The 20,628-nt window shown below is 43.3% G+C and overlaps 1 long non-coding RNA gene across 1 annotated transcript; it reads left to right on the forward strand.

Annotated features, from left to right (window-relative positions):
* Window positions 1-233: 233 nt before the first annotated feature.
* LOC141991624 (uncharacterized) lies at window positions 234-16,895 on the forward strand. The gene is made up of 3 exons (XR_012640408.1): window positions 234-247; window positions 16,210-16,271; window positions 16,821-16,895. It is a non-coding gene; the product is annotated as an uncharacterized LOC141991624 (long non-coding RNA).
* Window positions 16,896-20,628: the final 3,733 nt, after the last annotated feature.

The raw sequence follows: 20,628 nt of genomic DNA on the forward strand, positions 1-20,628 counted from the left end.
TGGCACCATGCCTCAAATCGTTTCCATTTGTGGAGTTAGGTGGTGCGGGTGGTTGTTCTGCGACTGTGTAATAAAATGTTTTGTACTTCATTGGAACACATTATTTCAGGTCTCTTGAGCCATGGAGTTGCCACACTTCGAGATGGAGTCTTTGGGGATCAGGATGAAGAACGTGACCTGTGTCCCAAGATAGGAGACGAGGCAGAAGCGGAAGTGTCTGTGGAGGACATACCGATAGTTGGAGAAGGTAAGGATACCAAGTTTGGCAAGGCCATGTGGGAGCTATTAGAATTCCCCTGGAGTTGTCCTGCCTGATCTTGTGGATCACCCAGGCCAAAAAAGAGGTGGGGGAAATATGTAAAGGGGAGGAGTGTTCAACTTCATGAGGAAAGCATTGCCCATAGAGTAGCGACCAAGCCCTGCTCTGGAGCGGAACTGTGGGCATTTGGTGTTTTGTGCGGTTGCAAACAGGTTGCTGAGATGGTCCTGCTACTGATGGCACAGGTGATGGATGTGTGCTCTCCCTGGGAAAGCTGGGAGGTTTGTGGTGCTAAAGCGGGATGTGCCATCCATGGTGTCAATATGGCCACTATGGTGGAGATAGCATGGGTGTCATCCATGGGTACCCATACCATTGGGGTTCTTTGTATGCAGTATGATGGCCTCTGTGTGATGAGGCATGTGCCACTGTATCATGTATGGGAGAAGAGCGGTGGGAATAACTTTTCCCATCATCAACCTCATCCTCGTTGCTCGAAAGAAGGGGGGCTGAATGAGGTGGAATGGAAGATTGACTTGGTACTGAGCGAGTTAGGGTAAAGTCAATGCCGAGAATAGGTGATTCAGGCATTGAGGAGACTGCCAAATCCTTTTTCAGTAAGAATTAACATGGTACCAACAGTGGTGGTGCCACTGCAGTCACAGCAGTCTGTGCCACAGGTTGTGTTGGTACGGATGGATGTGCTGGTTGCGACATATCAGCTGTAAATGGCAGCATGGCTTGCACTTGCATTGAGCTGCTGTGTGCCGTGTGTCTGGTCGGCTCCAGTGGCGCCGAGGCATGGGGTTTCACTTTCCCCTTACTGCCTGTGTCAGAGCTGGCTTGTTTAGCGTCCTTAGCTCTCACGGTACCCACGGTACCGGAGGGTGCCGCTACCTCAGTTAGAGAGGCTGATGGTGCAGTTGGGACCGACTGAGTGTGCTGGTGCAGGGAACACCTTTTTCTTGGCCTTTTCCTGGGCTGGTGAAGCTGCAGGATGCTTTTTAGCTACCTTCATGGCAGGGTAGTCTGCTGTCTGAGCCTTAGAGGTAGAGCCTGTGTCAGAGGCTGTCATAGGAGACTTGTCTCCAGGGGGAGTCCTGGCTTCTGACTCAGATGCTGGCTGGAGAGACTTCTCCATAAGCAGCAGTTTAAGCTACAAGTGTCTGACTTTCCTGGTCCGGGCTGTCAGTTTGTGACAATGAGGGCACTTTTGAGGCACATGTGCTTCGCCTAAGCAGTAAACATTGAGTGTGCCCGTCCAACATTGGGATCGATAGCCTACAGGTGAGGCAGAATTTAAAGGCCAGAGAACCAGGCATGCCCCTGAGGGGAGAATTTCATCCTCCCCTGAATGGAGAGCCAGAAGTAATGGTTCAACAAAAACCTATCTCTAGTCAGGAAATAAATAGGGTTTTGTTTTGTTTTTTTAAATAAATAAATGGGGACAAGGAAACAAAAAGGAGTTAACTATCTATAACAAAACTCGAACTAACTGGGTTATACTAAACTAACTAAGCTCTGAGGTGCTGCTGAATGCTCCAACTCATAGTCAAGGGAGGTAGAGAAGGAACTGAGGGGGAGTTGATCACACAGTGCTAATTAACTGCCTGAAGTGGCACGAGACAGGGATCGCGCATGTGCAATCCAACTGGGCACTGCTACCATAAATCTCCGATTATGAACACGGGTGCCCAAACACCTAGAGTGGACCACGCACAGGGACATCACTCGAACAAGAAGGAATGTGTGGAAAGACTTGGTTTTAGGTGCCTCTGACATGTAAGCTTTATTGTTGTTATGATTAGAAATGCTTTGCTGATAAGGAAAATAATGAATTGTTATTGGTTGCTGCTAGGGAAATTGTTAGTCTATATGGGTTTGTAACAGGTTTGGCACCTGCCTCTTGCGATCGGCCCATTTCTCTGGCCAACAGTGCGCGCAATCTTTTAGTACTTTCCAGCAGGGTGGCACCCACCTGTTGCAAGCACCCCCCTCTGGCTAATGGATCTCTCAGCGGGTCTTCAGCGACTCAGTCTTCCGGCTGAGCCGCCTACACTGTCCTCCCTTCCAGGGTACACTGTCCAACCAGGCCTATCTCAGAACCTTCAGTAATGTCCTGTAGCCCTCCCTGGGCTCCAACATCTCTGTAGCCCTCTAGAGCTCGGTCCTCAGTCTGACCAACAGGGCCTATCTTAGTACCCTAACTGGCCAGCTTTCATTTGAAGGTTTCTGCTCTGGGGTAGATCAGCACCCCTAAGACTTCCTTCTTGGAGGCTCTTTGCCTGCTCTTTAGTCCTCTGACCTCAGCTCTCCAGCTGAGTTAGTCTAAGGAAGCCCCCTTGAGGGGGTAACAGTTCCATGGACAGTCCCATCCCTGGGCCAGTCTACACTCCCTTGTTGGGGGGCGAGTAAGACCGGCGCCCACCCACTAATCTGGGTCCCAGCCCAGGGATCCTCTAAGTAGCAGCCACATCCTTTTAACTAACTGTATTCCTTGGGCCACTTCCTTGTAGCCTGTCTTAAGTGAGTCCTGGCAGCCAGCCAGAAGCTATTCCTTCGCTTCCCCAGTCCCCGCCAGCAACTACCTGTCTTAACCCTTGCAACCAGTCTGGAGCACCTTTTGCTCCCCCAGTCCCTGCTAGCAGACTAATCTATCCAGGCCTTTCAGCTCCAGCAGTCAGTCAACTGGCCAGGAGCATCTCTTGCTTCCCCGATCCCTGCAAGTAGACTGCACTCACTCTGGCCCTGAAGCTCCTTTTATATTAGCCTGCTGGGCCCTCATTGCCTGCTCCTTGTAGCCTCTGTGATTGGCTATTTCCCCTGCAGCCACTCTAGCCCGCTTGGAGGATCTTTCCACTGCTCCTTTCCTGGATGGGTGTGGCAGGACCCGGAGGCCTCCAGCAGGGGGCCTGTGGGCCTAGTCCACATCATCTCAGGACTATTATGAGTTATGTGCTTTGTTTGGAGAAATTGTATAAAAAGATTAATTAGAAAATGTGCTTTGGAGCAGTCTGAGGAAGCTTTCTTTGGGCAAGGATTTGACACCAAAATTCCCCACCAGCTAGACAGAAGGAGGGGGCCCCTTGAAACCTGGCTGTTGATTTCTTGAAACAATCTCTTAACTTTAAGTAAATATAAATGTTTTTCAGATGCTTTGAACCTACTGCGACAACATGTGTCTGTATGTGTGTTTAAGATCTAATAAGAAGTAGTTTTAAATAAAAGCACTCTTGCTTGTATCAATTGTATATCAGATGGAGGATATCCTGATATCTGCTGGGAGAGCAATACAGCGGTGCATAGACAATCCAGGAAGTTTTTGGAAAGCATAGGGGACAATTTCCTGGTGCAAGTGCTAGACGAGCCAACTAGGGGGGGAGCTTTTCTTGACCTGCTGCTCACAAACAGGGAAGAATTAGTGGGGGAAGCAAAAGTGGATGGGAATCTGGGAGGCAGTGACCATGAGTTGGTTGAGTTCAGGATCCTGACACAGGGAAGAAAGGTAAGCAGCAGGATACGGACCCTGGACTTCAGGAAAGCAGACTTCGACTCCCTCAGGGAACGGATGGGTAGGATCCCCTGGGGGACTAACATGAAGGGGAAAGGAGTCCAGAAGAGCTGGCTGTATTTCAAGGAATCCCTGTTGAGGTTACAGGGTCAAACCATCCTGATGAGTTGAAAGAATAGTAAATATGGCAGGCGACCAGCTTGGCTTAACGGTGAAATCCTAGCGGATCTTAAACATAAAAAAGAAGCTTACAAGAAGTGGAAGGTTGGACATATGACCAGGGAAGAGTATAAAAATATTGCTCGGACATGTAGGAATGAAATCAGGAGGGCCAAATCGCACCTGGAGCTGCAGCTAGCAAGAGATGTCAAGAGTAACAAGAAGGGTTTCTTCAGGTATGTTGGCAACAAGAAGAAAGCCAAGGAAAGTGTGGGCTCCTTACTGAATGAGGGAGGCAACCTAGTGACAGAGGATGTGGAAAAAGCTAATGTGCTCTATGCTTTTTTTGCCTCTATCCTCTCTAACAAGAACAGCTCCCAGACTGCTGCGCTGGGCATCACAACATGGGGAGTAGATGGCCAGCCCTCTGTGGAGAAAGAGATGGTTAGGGACTATTTAGAAAAGCTGGACGTGCACAAGTCCATGGGGCCAGACGAGTTGCATCCGAGAGTGCTAAAGGAATTGGTGGCTGTGATTGCAGAGCCATTGGCCATTATCTCTGAAAACTCGTGGTGAACGGGGGAAGTCCCAGATGACTGGAAAAAGGCTAATGTAGTGCCAATCTTTAAAAAAGGGAAGAAGGAGAATCCTGGGAACTACAGGCCAGTCAGCCTCACCTCAGTCCCCGGAAAAATCATGGAGCAGGTCCTCAAAGAATGAATCCTGAAGCACTTACATGAGAGGAAAGTGATCAGGAACAGTCAGCATGGATTCACCAAGGGTAGGTCATGCCTGACTAATCTAATCGCCTTCTATGATGAGATTACTGGGTCTGTGGATGAAGGGAAAGCAGTGGATGTATTGTTTCTTGACTTTAGCAAAGCTTTTGACACGGTCTCCCACAGTATTCTTGTCAGCAAGTTAAAGAAGTATGGGCTGGATGAATGCACTATAAGGTGGGTAGAAAGTTGGCTAGATTGTCGGGCTCAACGGGTAGTGATCAATGGCTCCATGTCTAGTTGGCAGCCGGTGTCAAGTGGAGTGCCCCAGGGGTAGGTCTTGGGACCGGTTTTGTTCAATATCTTCATAAATGATCTGGAGGATGGTGTGGATTGCACTCTCAGCAAATTTGCGGATGATACTAAACTGGGAGGAGTGGTAGATACGCTGGAGGGCAGGGATAGGATACAGAGGGACCTAGACAAATTGGAGGATTGGGCCAAAAGAAATCTGATGAGGTTCAATAAGGATAATTAGGACGGAAGAATCCAATGCACAGCTACAGACTAGGGACCGAATGGCTAGGCAGCAGTTCTGCGGAAAAGGACCTAGGGGTGACAGTGGACGAGAAGCTGGATATGAGTCAGCAGTGTGCCCTTGTTGCCAAGAAGGCCAATGGCATTTTGGGATGTATAGGTAGGGACATAGCAAGCAGATCGAGGGATGTGATCGTTCCCCTCTATTCGACATTGGTGAGGCCTCATCTGGAGTACTGTATCCAGTTTTGGGCCTCACACTACAAGACGGATGTGGATAAATTGGAGAGAGTCCAGCGAAGGGCAACAAAATTGATTAGGGGTCTGGAACACATGACTTATGAGGAGAGGCTGAGGGAACTGGGATTGTTTAGTCTGCAGAAGAGAAGAATGAGGGGGGATTTGATAGCTGCTTTCAACTACCTGAGAGGTGGTTCCAGAGAGGATGGTTCTAGACTATTCTCAGTGGTAGAAGAGGACAGGACAAGGAGTAATGGTCTCAAGTTGCAGTGGGGGAGGTTTAGGTTGGATATTAGGAAAAACTTTTTCACTAGGAGGGTGGTGAAGCACTGGAATGGGTTACCTAGGGAGGTGGTGGAATCTCCTTCCTTAGACTTTTTTAAGGTCAGGCTTGACAAAGCCCTGGCTGGGATGATTTAATTGGGGATTGGTCCTGCTTTGAGCAGGGGGTTGGACTAGATGACCTCCTGAGGTCCCTTCCAACCCTGATATTCTATGATTCTATGAGGAACTGTGTCCCCATTGATTTATTCCTGAGACCACCTGGAGAAAAACCCTGGGTAACATACCTACCACCTACAGTAGGATTAAAGTTGGTTCTACACCTCCTCTAGCTTTATCCTTCCATTTCCCTTCCCTGAAGTATACCATACAATGTAGTTATCTGTCCCATGAGAAAATGCCTCTCCCCCAGATGCACCTGGACCTCAAAATACATGTGGTTAAGTAAGTGCCCATCAAGGACTCTGATTTTTCACTGTAGAGGTAGTTCAGTATATGTGAATGTAAAAATGTCTTTTTTCATCAGGCTTCCACCAAGGTGGAAGTTGCTGTGTTATTTTTTTCACAGACAACTTAAGAAAATAAATAGGGGCAAGAGCACAGAAAAATCAAATAAATTAATAAGTTAAGACATGGTAATTCGGTACACTCTAAAGGGGCTAGACTGCTCCCTTCCCAAGCTGTCTTGGCTGATTGGAGAGGGCAGCTGGACCAGAGCCTTTTTAGTGCAGCAGCTTACAGCCAGGACCAAACCTGCTGCCTCGCTGGTATTGAAAGTTGGTGAGGGATCAGTAAGACCGCCACAAAGTTGCCATGAAAGGAGTGGAGGGACTGGGCAGAAGGCACTTCTAACAAATAGGCATCCTAGGCTGTCACCTATGCAGCCACCTCTTCAGACCAGGCCTGAATGTGTCCCTCTTCCTGACACTGTGCTGAAGAAATGTTCCCCCAAAACAATGCAAACCTGCTTTTCCTAAAATGGGAGTGCAATTCTTCAAAATGTAGCTAAGGTGACATATAATCCCATTTCTGCTCATATCATGGTTTCCATCCTGCTTATTGCAGGTGTGCTGTTCATAAAAATTGTAAGTTTCCTTTTTTAAGATGCTGTATCATTGCTGATATGGAATCCAAAAGTTTACCACGTCAGATGAAGTTCCTTGAAATAATCTCCTAGGCTACATAAATTGCTTTACATGGATTCTGTTTTAAATCTCATTTGATTGTGAATGTTTTAGAGAAAAAATAAGTGCTTTCTGGCTTAATCATAAACCACAACAAGTTAAGTGCACATAATAAGATTTGTCCTCTTATCCAACATGAATAGCTGGAAAGAATTGCTCAGTTATGCACTGGCAGATTGAAAAAGTGGCAATGAAATGGAAAGAAAAAAATCACAGAAAATCATTCATGCTCTCAATGCTCACCAGGTACAATGAAAGTAACAGCCATCCGAGGGCTTTTTTTGGGAACAACCATCCTGTTTAAGGTGTCAAGTCTCCATTCAGTGCATATTTGTAGCTCTTTTTAACATTAATGAGCTTTATATTCATGAAGTCAAAATATACTGCTCAGAGTTCAGCACATGCAGAGATTTTCAGAATCTCTTCAATACCCTTTCAGCTGGAGATTTCTCCATAGCAGCCTCTGAATCAGATTCAATAATATTTTATATTAAAGACAATCATTCTTTTGTTGTCTGCATTATTACTGAATGGTGGTTCAAGTTAACAACATGGGCCCAGATCCTCAAAGGTACTTAGGTGCCCCAATCACATGAGAAAAATTAATTTCCAGCTGAATTAAGCTTATTTCTACTCCTGTTCATGCAACGTGATGAGCACCCATGTCAATGGTAGATAAAGGTGCTCAGCATTTGACAGAAGGTGCATAGCGGTGCTCTTTTTGGGAGAGGGTCATTAATCACTCACTCGCTTTTTCCCATCAGTCCTTCCCAGATGACTGGGTCTAGTTCTGACCCTCTTATTCACAAGCAGAGGGGATTCTTTCTGTGTGGATATCCCGTTCCCCTATGCTGAAAGGATGGAGATTCAGTTATCTCCATTACACTGTCACTCAGCCTTCCTCTGTACCCCTTTGCAGGGACCCAAAGCAAGCGTGGAGGCACAGGGTTTGTGTGCAGTGCTCTGGAGAGGACATTGCTACCCACTTCACCACTTGTGAGCAATGCAGCCATTTCGTATTCATGCCGATAAACTCTTTATGCTGTGCCACATTCTCTCTCTCCCATATACACCATACTTCACTTATGAATTACCACACACAGACTGGCATATATTTGGCTCAATCCATCACTTCGGCCTGGGTTTCCTGCCTGTATACCTCATGTCTCCTATGCCTCCACACTAAAACATTCAATTGCCTTCTGAAGAGTATTGGACCAAATAATAGAAATGTGAAAACAGGAATTTTAGTCCTGCCTTCATTGCAATTCTCCACACAGCCTTAATTATAGAATCACTCCTGACATCTCCATTATGCATATAGATTCATATTATTATTTTTGTATTTTGAGTGTCTGATCCTCTTCATTCCATTTCTCCCTCATTAAAATGATTACTTTTTTATTCTGAAGTGAAAGTGAAGATTATCCTGTAGAAATATTCCTAGAGTATCTCCTATTAAGGAGTTTCAAAACATTCATTGTGGTGGCCCTGGGAATGAAGGATATATCATTTCCATTGTTGCTAATGGAAGCTATGTGCCTATTGCCCTCAAATGCTGTTCTGAATATTTTCCTGAAAAATGCTAATGAGATCTTACAAAGTATATGGCTGTGAGAGCTATTCAAATTTATGCAATAAATTTAGCTCTTTTTCTGTTCATAAATTATCCCTAAAAAATTGTGATGTTTACACACTTGTGTATGCACATAGAAGCCATGGACTGCTCATGAGCAATTCACAACTAGTGTGTCAAATAATTGCTATTCATTTTGAGCATTTGTTATTTGTAACTCACTATTCATGCTGTGAGATTGACCACTTGTGTCACGTGCTATTGTTTTTGCTCCCTAATTGGATGGTTATATTTCCCCAAACGGAAGGAGAGCTTAAATAAACCCCATTCACTTTCAAGATGGGCACACCCAGTCTGAGCACCTATTTTCACGGTTATTCATGAGAATTTCTCTTGCTGTGAACATTCTCCCAAACCTAACAATAGCTCATATGACTGTTCGTGTGTAATGAGTGAAGAAAGGGCCACAAACAGAGTTGAAGTGAATTTGCTGGTTTTCTTCCAATTAATGGTTGCCAAAACCACCTAGTTCTATCTGCTACCCAGATTGCCCTCTCGCACCTCACTTAGGAAATCAGCAGAGTAAAATTAAAGTCTTCCTTCTGCTTTAAACAAGACCAAAACTAATGCATTTTTTCAGAAGAGTTTTAGAGGAAAGGCGGAACTGTTTGCTTGGCCAATCTGTTTTAGCAGAAGGCACCCTTCTCAAGAATTAGAAATCCTTGAAAATAAAAAATCTCTTGTGCAAACTGTATGCCCCCTTCACTCTAGAATGGAGACTGAGATGCTCCCAAAGCAGAGATTAAAATAATTTGGAGTGTGAGACAGAGCAGCTCCCCTACCTCTGCTAAAAGCAGATGGGAACTGCCCATCTTCTCAGGGGCTTCGGTAAGTAGTGTTCCCCTACCTCCTTGACCGGTCCAGTAAGAGATCATTGTCCTGTTTCAATCTAATTAAACTATTGCTCCCAAAGAGATGACACAGCCTTGATTTCAGAGTTTCTGTTGATTCTAACAACTAGTGCCTAGGCTCTAGAATGGAAATAACCACTTCCTGGGATTCCTTATTCAATGCTGAGGCTTGCTGTGGGACATAACCTGATATCCACTGCAGGAGAAGCCTGCACTGAGGAATACTGGGATACTGAAAACATCTTGAGTTGTTTGGCTGTGTTTTTGGCTGAATAGCTTGGGGCGAAAACAGGCCAATTAACGTGACAGGGAGGGAGGCCTGTGGAGTTCTGGACTCAAGAAGAGGCAAAGTGAGGGTTTGGGAGGATCTTTCGGCACAGTGAAGAAGGCATATTGATGTGGTCTGTTATCCAATTAATCTGCCCTTGTTCTGCTGCATAGGCACATTGGGGAAAGGAAGCCTTTCCCTCCTGCACAGCAACAGAGCAGGATTCTAAACTAACTTTCAAGGCAGCAGAGGTGTGGCTGGCCAGACTGAAGATACAGCTAATATCTTGTTGACTATCACACAAGCTGTCAAGTACAACAAGCTTTGTACCAGCCAAAGGCACAGACTACTCTGTTTCTAAGAAGCAGCAGCGCACACCCCACATTCAGAATGACAGACTCCACTCCTCCTTTCCCTTCACGCACACACCAGAACCTGCTAGGCCTACTCTAGGAGAATAGTTTCTGTCACTATAACAGGGCTGGCTCCCTGGCCCTCTATTCCTTCCCATGTACCTCCCTCCATGTAGCTGCAGTGGTAAGGGCAGGATGTCACCCGGTGTGCGCCTTCTGTGTAATATATTCGTTAGCTGGGTTCATTTATCTCTGGTTTTTGGTCGCAGGTGACAGGCCAATCATTATTCATTACGAGTTGGAGGGGTTTCCTGGAAAGCTGCCTTGCTGGGTTATAAGTGTAGGAGTCGGCTAGGCTGGGAATAATACATTCTAGAGAGACAGCTTTAAAGGTATTTTTTCAGCTTTATTTAGCACAACTCTAAGTTATGGGGTTTCAATGCATTTCAAATTCACATTGTTCCCTCTTGCATTGCATCTGAGGTTCCCACATGCAGAGCCTGACAGGATCATGTACACACTCTTCTAGGGCAGAGCCAGCTCTCTCTTACACATACACTGCTTGACTGCACAGTCAGAGGAGGCATTCCAGTTACTTGAATCCTAGAAGAGGGTCTCTCACATTGATAGGCTGCTGAATGTTTACATCCAAATGTTAACTAACCTGGGCATCTTCTGGGTCAAAAGGCAGCAGCAGTTCTACCAAAAGAAATTAAAATGTCCATGCATAGCTTTTACGTGAACTAAGACCAGTTTCTAGTGGTCAGATTACATTAAAAAGTATCACCACCATAGTTAGCACCTTGTTGGTGGCATCAACAGAGAGGCCAACACTTGAAAGCACATGGAAAGCATGCTTCTCTCTTACCCTACATTGGTCTAAATCAGGAATGGGGAAGAATGGAGGAGAGTTTACACATCCCTGACATAGGCTCTGTGACAAAACAATAGACTTTCACTCCCTAAAGCAGGCATCTTTCACCACTACTAAATTTATATTTAAGTTTGTTCAGGTTCATTTTACAAATCTAAAGTAACACAGGTATGGTGATTTGTTTCTTTAAAATATATGGGTCAGATCTTCAACTGGTGTAACTCAACATAGCTCCATAGAAGTGAATGGAGATGTATTGAGGTACACCAGCTGAGGATCTGATCCATGATTTTTAACCTGATGATATCTCCTTTGTTATGTACAAACATAGAGACACTCAAACAGGGATACACATTCCCAATACACCATAGGCCAGATCAAAAAGTTTGAAATCAATGGAAAGACTCCAGTTGATTTTAGTGAGCTTTGGAGCAGGCCCTAAGTGCCAGGAAAAGCAAAACAACTATCATTCAAAAGAACAAATAAACACCATAAATGGATTATAAAAGAACATTTTTATATGACTAAGGGACCCTTTCAAAACATGATTCAGCTGGGTAGAAACTAGAATTGTCAGTCTACTATCAATGGTCAAAAGAAAAAAATCTTCCTTTTTAGGGGCAAATATGTATTTAATAAGTTTTTTTTAAAAGTCCTTGTTCTTGGCAATAGAGCCCCATGTTTGTAAAATATTGGTCTGCATGAAGCTGAATCACCACAATTGAATGAGAAGTGCATATTGATGCCTTTACCCCATTCCTCAATTTCTCATTATGTATGTGAAAAAAGTGGCTGTAGACCAGAGCGTTTTTTTCAAGCTACTAGTATACACTTATACAGGGAAAGGGTGCAGTTGTTTTGGCATTAAGAATAGATTCCCTGTTCAGGAAACCCAGTGGTGCATATGATGTACTGCTAAGAGTTCCTGGTAAGACATCATGCTTTGCATCAAGGAAAAGGTGGTGTTCTAATGACTGTGACTAAATCCTGATTACCAAATGATCGTTCATCCGTGAAACGCTCTGTGCTATAATGAGTGATCAGAACATCAATTCAGTAATTACTGTACATTCATTTACACTAAAAGCACTTTCAATAGACCAAAGAGTACTGAAGTAGAAATAGAGATACCTGATATAATGATTTACCTACCCTACATTTACATTGGCCACATAAATCCCATTATGCCTTCCTGTTTTTCAAAAGTAACCCAAGAAATAGAATATCTACAGTACCTTGAATCATTGAAAACTTCCCACTTACTTTAGGGTTTTTTTTTTCTTCCTTCTTTTAAGTAAGACACATTGTGCTTGTGACAGGAAGAAATTACATAAAATCTTTTTTTTCCCTTCTCTCTCTTTCAAGTATTTTTAGATCAAGCCATCAAAGTGCAGAGGAGAAAGACACAGATTCCAAACACTATACTTTAACCAAGATCTAATGCGAAAGAGTAGCCAAGCGCCAGTAAGTATGACTTCCTCCAAGCAGCAGCTGAGGGCTCCTGACTGAGTTAAACTAGGCCAATGTGAGGGAGCTTCATGTCATTTTATTATCTTTCCTTGGACTTTAATTTGTGAACAGGACTTCAGAAAAAAAGGGAAATGCAGAGACACTACTGGAACTTGGACATTTATTTAAGTTGATAACATTCAAAAGCACCAATGACAGACGAAATGGTGGGGGGGGGGGAAGAGGATTCTTGTAGCACAAAGAAATGTTCAGGCAATCTAGGTCACTAGACTGACTGAACTTTCCTAATGTTACAGATGTGATTAGCTATTTGTGAGCATGGTCACAATTTTACAGATTCCTTCAGAGTACTGCAAAAAGATTATGTTTCAGTCTGAATTAAAAAGAAATGTATTTTATTTAGACAGTTCTAAACTGGGCTCAAGATAACCAAACAGAGGGTGCCTCAGTCATTCTTTGTATTTTCGAGTCACATGAATGCTATTCTCATGTTTTCACATTAGATGTGGTTAAAGCTTATTTATGCATTCCAGTCCACATTTTCCCAACAATAATTAAGTCCCTTATTACTGCCTGCCTGGTTCCATAATAGTTTAGTTAGAAGCACTCTTGTTTGGACCAGAGAGATATTTCTTTGTGTTCCACACTAGGAATTGGTCTCAATATCTATGCCACTACTAAAGTTAAGGATTATGTGTAGTATTGTAGTTGGAACTGGAGAAAGAGAGTCAGGTCTAAGGAGGGACTCTGGTTGGTGTGACACCATAATGCAAGATGGGGCACAAGCTGCTTGCTTTCCAACATGAGCGCTTCAACATGTAATGCTGGCTACCCAGCATACTTAATAAAGATCACTTCCCTTCTACTCAGTCTGCTTTCTGCATCTCTTTTACTAATAAAAACCCACGGGGGGGTGTGTGCATGTTTAGTATTGCTGCTCCTTCAGTTGATGTGCTAAACCACAGTTCCTGCTGCTCATCTCTGGTGCAGGTAAAGGCTCTGTCACCTATAGAAAATGTTAGGGAATAAACCCAGTGTCTTGGCTAATGTTTCCTTTCTAAGTAAATCAAATTCTAAATTACAAAGCTGTTTGTGAGCTATTGTTGAGTATGCAAGCATGGCTATATTGGCCTGCACTGGCAGTGAATTATCTGTATCTAAGTCGTTGCTTTTTAAAGTGCTATGTCAGTGGTTCTCAAAGCTGGTCCGCCGCTTCTTCAGGGAAAGCCCGTGGCGAACCAGACCGGTTTGTTTACCTGCCGCGTCCGCAGGTTCGGCTGATGGCAGCTCCCACTTGCCGCAGTTCGCCACTCCAGGCCAATAGGGGCTGCGGGAAGGGCGGCCAGCACATCCCTTGGCCCGCAGCCAGTGGGAGCCGCGATCGGCCAAACGTGCGGACGCGGCAGGTAAACAAACTGGTCTTGTTCGCTAGGAGCTTTCCCTGAAGAAGCGGCGGACCAGCTTTGAGAACCACAGACATAGCACTTTAAAAAGTAATGACTTAGATACAGATAATTCACTGCCAGTGCAGGCCAATATTGGCCTGGAGCGGCGAACTGCGGCCAGTGGGACCTGCCATCAGCCGAACCTGCGGACGTGGCAGGTAAACAAACCAGTCCGGAGCGCCAGGGGCTTTCCCTGAACAAGCAGTGGACCAGCTTTGAGAACCACTGTGCTATGTGATACTGTTGTGACAGGTTGGATCACAGAAACCCCCTTGGGGCTGCCACCTGATGTGCCAAGACTACTTCTGCTCCTAGAACTTCAGTGCCCTGCTTGGTTTGAGCCAGACCCACTAGCCTGCTGCAAACACAGACCCCCAGGTCTGAACCACATCCCACCAACTGCAAGCTTAACTAACAGCAGCTTACAGAAGTGTTCCTGTGTTTATTACTCAGATGCCCAACTCCCAATAGGGTCCAAACCCCAAATAAATCTGTTTTACCCTGTATAAAGCTTATACAGGGTAAACTCATAAATTGTTCACCCTCTATAACACTGATAGAGAGATATGCACAGCTGTTTGCTGCCCCACCCCCCACGTATCAATACATACTCTGGGTTAATTAATAAGTAAAAAGTGATTTTATTTAATACAGAAAGTAGGATTTAAGTGGTTCCAAGTAGTAACAGACAGAACAAAGTGAATTACCAAGCAAAATAAAATAAAACACACAAGTCTAAGTCTAGTACAGTAATAAAACTGAATACAGATAAAATCCTCACCCAGTAAGCTTTCTTTTACAGACTAGTCTCCTTCTAGTCTGTCCAGCAATCACTCACACCCCCTGTAGTTACTGTCCTTTGTTCCAGTTTCTTTCAGGTATCCTTGGGGGTGGAGAGGCTCTCCCTTTAGCCAGCTGTAGACAAAATGGAGGGGTCTCCCCGAGGTTTAAATTGACTTTCTCTTGTGGGTGGAGACCCCCTCCTCTCTCTTATGCAAAGTACAGCTACAAAATGGAGTTTTGGAGTCACCTGGGCAAGTCACATGTCCATGCAGGACTGAGTTCCTTACCAGCCAAGCCACATTCCTGGGAAAGCCCAGATGTGGATTGGCGTCTCCAAATTCATTGTTGGCTTAAGGGCTTCTTGATTGGGCACTTACTGAGAATAGTCTTGTCTCAGGAAGCTGACCAACTGCTTCACTAAAACCCACTCAGAATACAACACGTATGCAGCCAATATTCATAACTTCGAATACAAAAATGATTCATGCATACAAATAGGATTAATAGATTCTGTAGATCATAACCTTTAAAGAGATATGTTACATGGCATATGTAGCTTAAAACACATTCTAGTTATATCATATATACATTCATAAGTATATTTCCATAAAGCCTTATGGGGAGGCACTGTCACAACTGTGACAGGCTGATCACAGTGGTAGTGTAGGCCAAGGAATGTGCAACATGGTTTGGAGTCTAAGCACTTCTGAGATGTGGTTTACAATATGCTGTGACTCTGCAAAATGTCTGGCCCAAAGAGAGGCATATAGTTTTCTGCAGTTGCAAACCAAGGCAAGTATCTAAGGTGAAGCTTTCTGCAGCCAGGTCCAAAGCCTCAGGTATAAAGCAAGGCCAGTTTAGACAGCCATCATGAATGCTGAAAAACACAAGAGGAAACACCAGCTTCCTCCATTGTGCTCCCCACTTCTTAATATAGCTTTGAATTCCAATTTCCCCTTCTGAACACCCATCCCTTACTATTTTACATTCCTCAGAGAGTTGGGGCCTGTTGCCACATTACCATTCCTGCAGGGGACATCTGCCAATCTACCCATTCTATTTACAGTGTAGAAGGATAGCTGGTTGTTTGAGGAGGGGCTTTATGACCATTTTTGTATGTGATGGAGCTCTTAACTTACAAATGCATTAGATATAAAAGGTGCTATACAAAGCCTTACATTACGTTCCAGTCTTTCCGTGTTAGTTACTGAACTGGGTTGTTAATTCCAATTCCTATTTTGAAAACAAATTCCCATAATTTCCCTCTTCCCCTTCTTCTTCATGCTTATCTATCACATAGCCCATGTAAATGTCAATGCTAGTGAATTAGTAATCAAGGGCCTTGAGGTACAATTCCAAACCCAAATATAGTTGTTACAAATGCTGTAATTAATAGCACTGATTCCCACACCCGTGAGGTTTTCTGTATCCATTTTCAGTGTCCTTTCATGACTATCTGTTTTCCTTCTTTTTATGTTTGGTTTGCTGTGCATTTTATATCTCACCACTGGGGGTATGTCTTCACTACCCGCCGGATCGGCGGGCAGCAATCGATCCAGCAGGGATCGATTTATCGCATCTAGTCTAGACGCGATAAATCGACCCCCGAGCACTCTCCTGTCCATTCCTGTACTCCAGTGGCATAGGCAGAGTCAACGGAGGAGTGGCAGCAGTCGACTCACAGCGGTGGAGACATCACGGTAAGTCAATCTAAGTACGTCGACTTCAGCTATGTTATTCATGTAGCTGAAGTAGCATAACTTAGATCAATCCCCCTCCAGTGTAAACCAGGGCTGAGATACTTCTTTCTCTATGTTTAACTCAATGAGAGCATATGCTTGTCAGTTAGAATAAAGGTATCATTTTCCTTATCTCCCCATGTGGATTTCTCCATGGCTGCTTCACAGATCCCTCCACTCTGAAGGAAGTGTTTACAAAATATAGTCCCAGCCTGTAAATTTGTCTACAGGTGCATATGTATATATACTATGCGCAGACACCATATATGCTGTATATAGAAATGTAGATGGAAAGTCTATTGTATGTAAATGTATTTGAGCCTATATATCTTTTTGCAGATAAAGAGGCCTAATCTATTCTCACTGTATATGTGCAAATCCTAATAATATTAATGCTAATAATATTATTAATAATTAATATTGAATAGATGATGGAAGTGCATCTTTTGCAAGAGGAAACACTATAATTTCCTATAATCTTTGTTAACTTGGCTTCATTTTCATCTGTAGTTTCAGCTTTTCTTCTTGACACTTGAAAATATTGCATCTCTTCATGGAGATTAAAATTTGACATGAGAAGAGCAAGGAAAAATCTTGATCTTTAGAGCTCAGCTGTGAGAAGGCTATCCATTAAATACCAAACCCTCGAGAATGCTGGAAGTTTCCAGTGGGAAAACCCACATTTGTGAGTTCATGATTCCATTTCTGTGAATATTCTTTAATATGTGCTTAAAGCTTGCCAATTATGCCAACACTTCCCTTAGTTAACTTATTCGTGAAGAACTAACACAAAACGGGTATGAACATTGCCCAAACAAATTCTATGATTATGTCTGAAAACATGTGGAACATTGTGGAAAATACTTTCAGGTATTCACTCAGTTCTGAAGTGAGTAGTATTATAGCATTATTGTACAGGTGTATGGATTGGAAAAATGGGGCATAAAAGGAGTTAAATTACTTGCCAACATCAGACAACAAGTCTGTGGCAGAACCCATATCTTCTAACTCCAAATTCTCGTCAGAATAAGTTCATTTTTTCTTTCATGAGACAATACCCTTTGCGTTTTGTGTAATAAAGCAAAATAATTGTAAGGTATTCAAGTACACTTCTATAGGACATAAAAATCCTAATTATGATAGGATTAAATTGTTACTTTACTGATCTGGTGAGGCAGACAGTTCACTGAATTAATCAGGCCCATTTGAGTGATCCTTATCTCATCAGATAAAGACTCATTGTTACTCTTTGATGCAGACAATCTTTATCTCTCAGATAAAGCAATGCCTTATGTTAAGACCTCAGCACCATTAAAAAATAAAAGGGGTTAATACTATTTTGCTTTTGTGTGATAAAATGTTTTTATTGTTTTCAGAGGAACACGACTATTCATCATCATTAGGGGAGAAGGAGCAGAGGAAGGACAAAGGAAGAGAGAAGCCAGAGCAAAATGTAAGAAGGAGGAAGGAGAACAAGAATACGAATTCATGTGGTACAAAGTAGTAAAGAAGATTTTAATACTAATACATAATGCCATTCATATAGTCATTTTCCACCCTGGCAAAATGCCTAATTTGTTTTGATCTCTATTTCTCTAGTTCTGTACTTGTTAAAAGGTTGTATGGGGTTTTTTAAGTGGGTTTCCTCCAGTGCTTCAAAAAAATCTATGTTCCAGAAAAAGGCAGGACATTATGGAGAAGGGTATTCATTTGCTCTCCATGGAAAGAAGTAGCCAATAGTGCTACTCATCCCAGCATTCCTGAACCTGGTAAAATACATTAATTTTAAATGTATTATTACAGTGGGGCCTAATACAAAACCCATTGAAGACAATGGAAAAACTCCAATTAACTTGAAAGGGCTTTGGATCACAATCCGTTATTTGTAAGACGGCATCACAGCCTGGAAGGACAAGTGATGACTGTGCCTCATCTGACTTGCACTGACTCACTTTCTATGCTTGGGCATTTCACGTCACATCTCTGCCTCAGTATCTTTATCTGTAAAATGGGAGAAATATAATGCTTGCCCTCCTGCCTCACAAGAGTGTTGCGAGGAACAATTAGCTGGCATAAATTGTCCAGGGAGCTTTGAGAATTTATGCTAGTTGAGGATCTGAGACAGTGTCTTTATAGTGCTTTGAATATGTAGAGTGTTACTCAAATACTAAGAAAAAAACCTCCCTCCCCAACCCACCCTAGTAAGGAGACTAACTGTGGCGTACCAGCATCACAGCTCTTTTATCAGTGACAGAACACCACATTAATGTGTGTAGTTTTGCAGTCTATTATATATAAATAAGCAGAATCAGCAGGTTCTCACCCCGTTACATTGAGGAGATCTGTGCTAGTATATTTCTAGACATGTTCATCCCCTTCCTCCTCTCCCTCCCTTTTTGCAACTCTGTCCTCAAATAAACGAGTGTAAAAATTCACTTCTGATGTCTGAATGGGAGTAAACATCCCTGGACACATTAGAGACAATTAGTCTAGCATCTATGCTTCAAGTGCTGAGTTCACTAGCTATTAAAAAGAAAAGGAGTACTTGTGGCACCTTAGAGACTAACCAATTTATTTGAGCATAAGCTTTCGTGAGCTACAGCTCACTTCATCGGATGCATACTGTGGAAAGTGTAGAAGATCTTTTTATATACACACAAAGCATGAAAAAATACCTCCTCCCACCCCACTCTCCTGCTGGTGATAGCTTATCTAAAGTGATCACTCTCCTTACAATGTGTATGATAATCAAGGTGGGCCATTTCCAGCACAAATCCAGGTTTTCTCACACACACCCCCTCCCCCTCACACACAAACCCACTCTCCTGCTGGTAATAGCTTATCTAAAGTGACCACTCTCCTTACAATGTGTATGATAATCAAGGTGGGCCATTTCCAGCACAAATCCAGGGTTTAACAAGAACGTCTGAGGAGGAGGGGGGGTAGGAAAAAACAAGGGGAAATAGGTTACCTTGCATAATGACTTAGCCACTCCCAGTCTCTATTCAAGCCTAAGTTAATTGTATCCAATTTGCAAATGAATTCCAATTCAACAGTTTCTCGCTGGAGTCTGGATTTGAAGTTTTTTTGTTGTAATATAGCAACTTTCATGTCTGTAATCGCGTGACCAGAGAGATTGAAGTGTTCTCCGACTGGTTTATGAATGTTATAATTCTTGACATCTGATTTGTGTCCATTTATTGTTTTACGTAGAGACTGTCCAGTTTGACCAATGTACATGGCAGAGGGGCATTGCTGGCACATGATGGCATATATCACATTGGTGGATGTGCAGGTGAACGAGCCTCTGATAGTGTGGCTGATGTTATTAGGCCCTGTGATGGTGTCCCCTGAATAGATATGTGGGCACAGTTGGCAACGGGCTTTGTTGCAAACCTAGCTATTAAACAACCAACTGCAGGATTTTTTTTTAAAAGCCCAGCTAATGAATTAATTATAATCCAGCTATGTAACTGAACAATAATTACATATTTTCTGAACAAATGCTAACACCAAAAATTAAGGAAAAAAATCAATGCTGTAGCAATGGGTCACTCGAAGCAAATTTAGATGTGATATGCTATTTAATGTGTCTGTAACGGATATATTTTAAAAGTCCATACTGGTTTTCAGACTGGCCCTGGTCAAGGTGGCTCCAACTTCAAGATGCACATTTGGAAGAAGTCTGAGGATTTCAGGACCCTGACATATAAGGTACATTTAGAGCATCAAGTCACTGAGGATTTTAGGTCATGTAGACACTGATATTTCCTGGAACTCATGGGAAAAGACCACCAAATCTATAGAAGAACTTTTAGAAACAGCAAAAAAGTATCAAGCCCAATCTGAAAGCATCTATTTTTGGTTGATCCCATGGATAGAGCTGGGGGGGGGGGCATATATACAGCTTTCATTTTAAATACAGTTCTAAATTCTTGTTGACAGTATTCAGCTAGCTCTGCCTGTGGATCTGAGGCAGAGGGAAAATGTATCCAGCTGGCTCCTCCACTGCCCCATGCCCTCTCCCCAAATTCCCCTTTACTCCACAGGGCTGGATGGGTTTCTATGGGGCACTGGCTAGGCTAGCAGCTGTCTGTGACTTCTCTGACTGTGGGGACTGCTTGTTTATGCAAATATACCCATCTTTACTGTTACCTTGTTCCCCACTCACCTGTCATCTGTCTGTTTGTCCACCTGTTGTGTCTTGTCATAATTCTAACTGGTGAGGGACTGTCTTTATGTTATTGTTTGGACAGCGGTTGGCACAATGTGGCCTTCATCCCAGATTGTGGCCTCTAACTGTAGCTGTAATATAAAC

The sequence above is a fragment of the Natator depressus genome, chromosome 7 (genome assembly GCF_965152275.1).
Source record: "Natator depressus isolate rNatDep1 chromosome 7, rNatDep2.hap1, whole genome shotgun sequence".
Taxonomy (NCBI): domain Eukaryota; kingdom Metazoa; phylum Chordata; order Testudines; family Cheloniidae; genus Natator; species Natator depressus.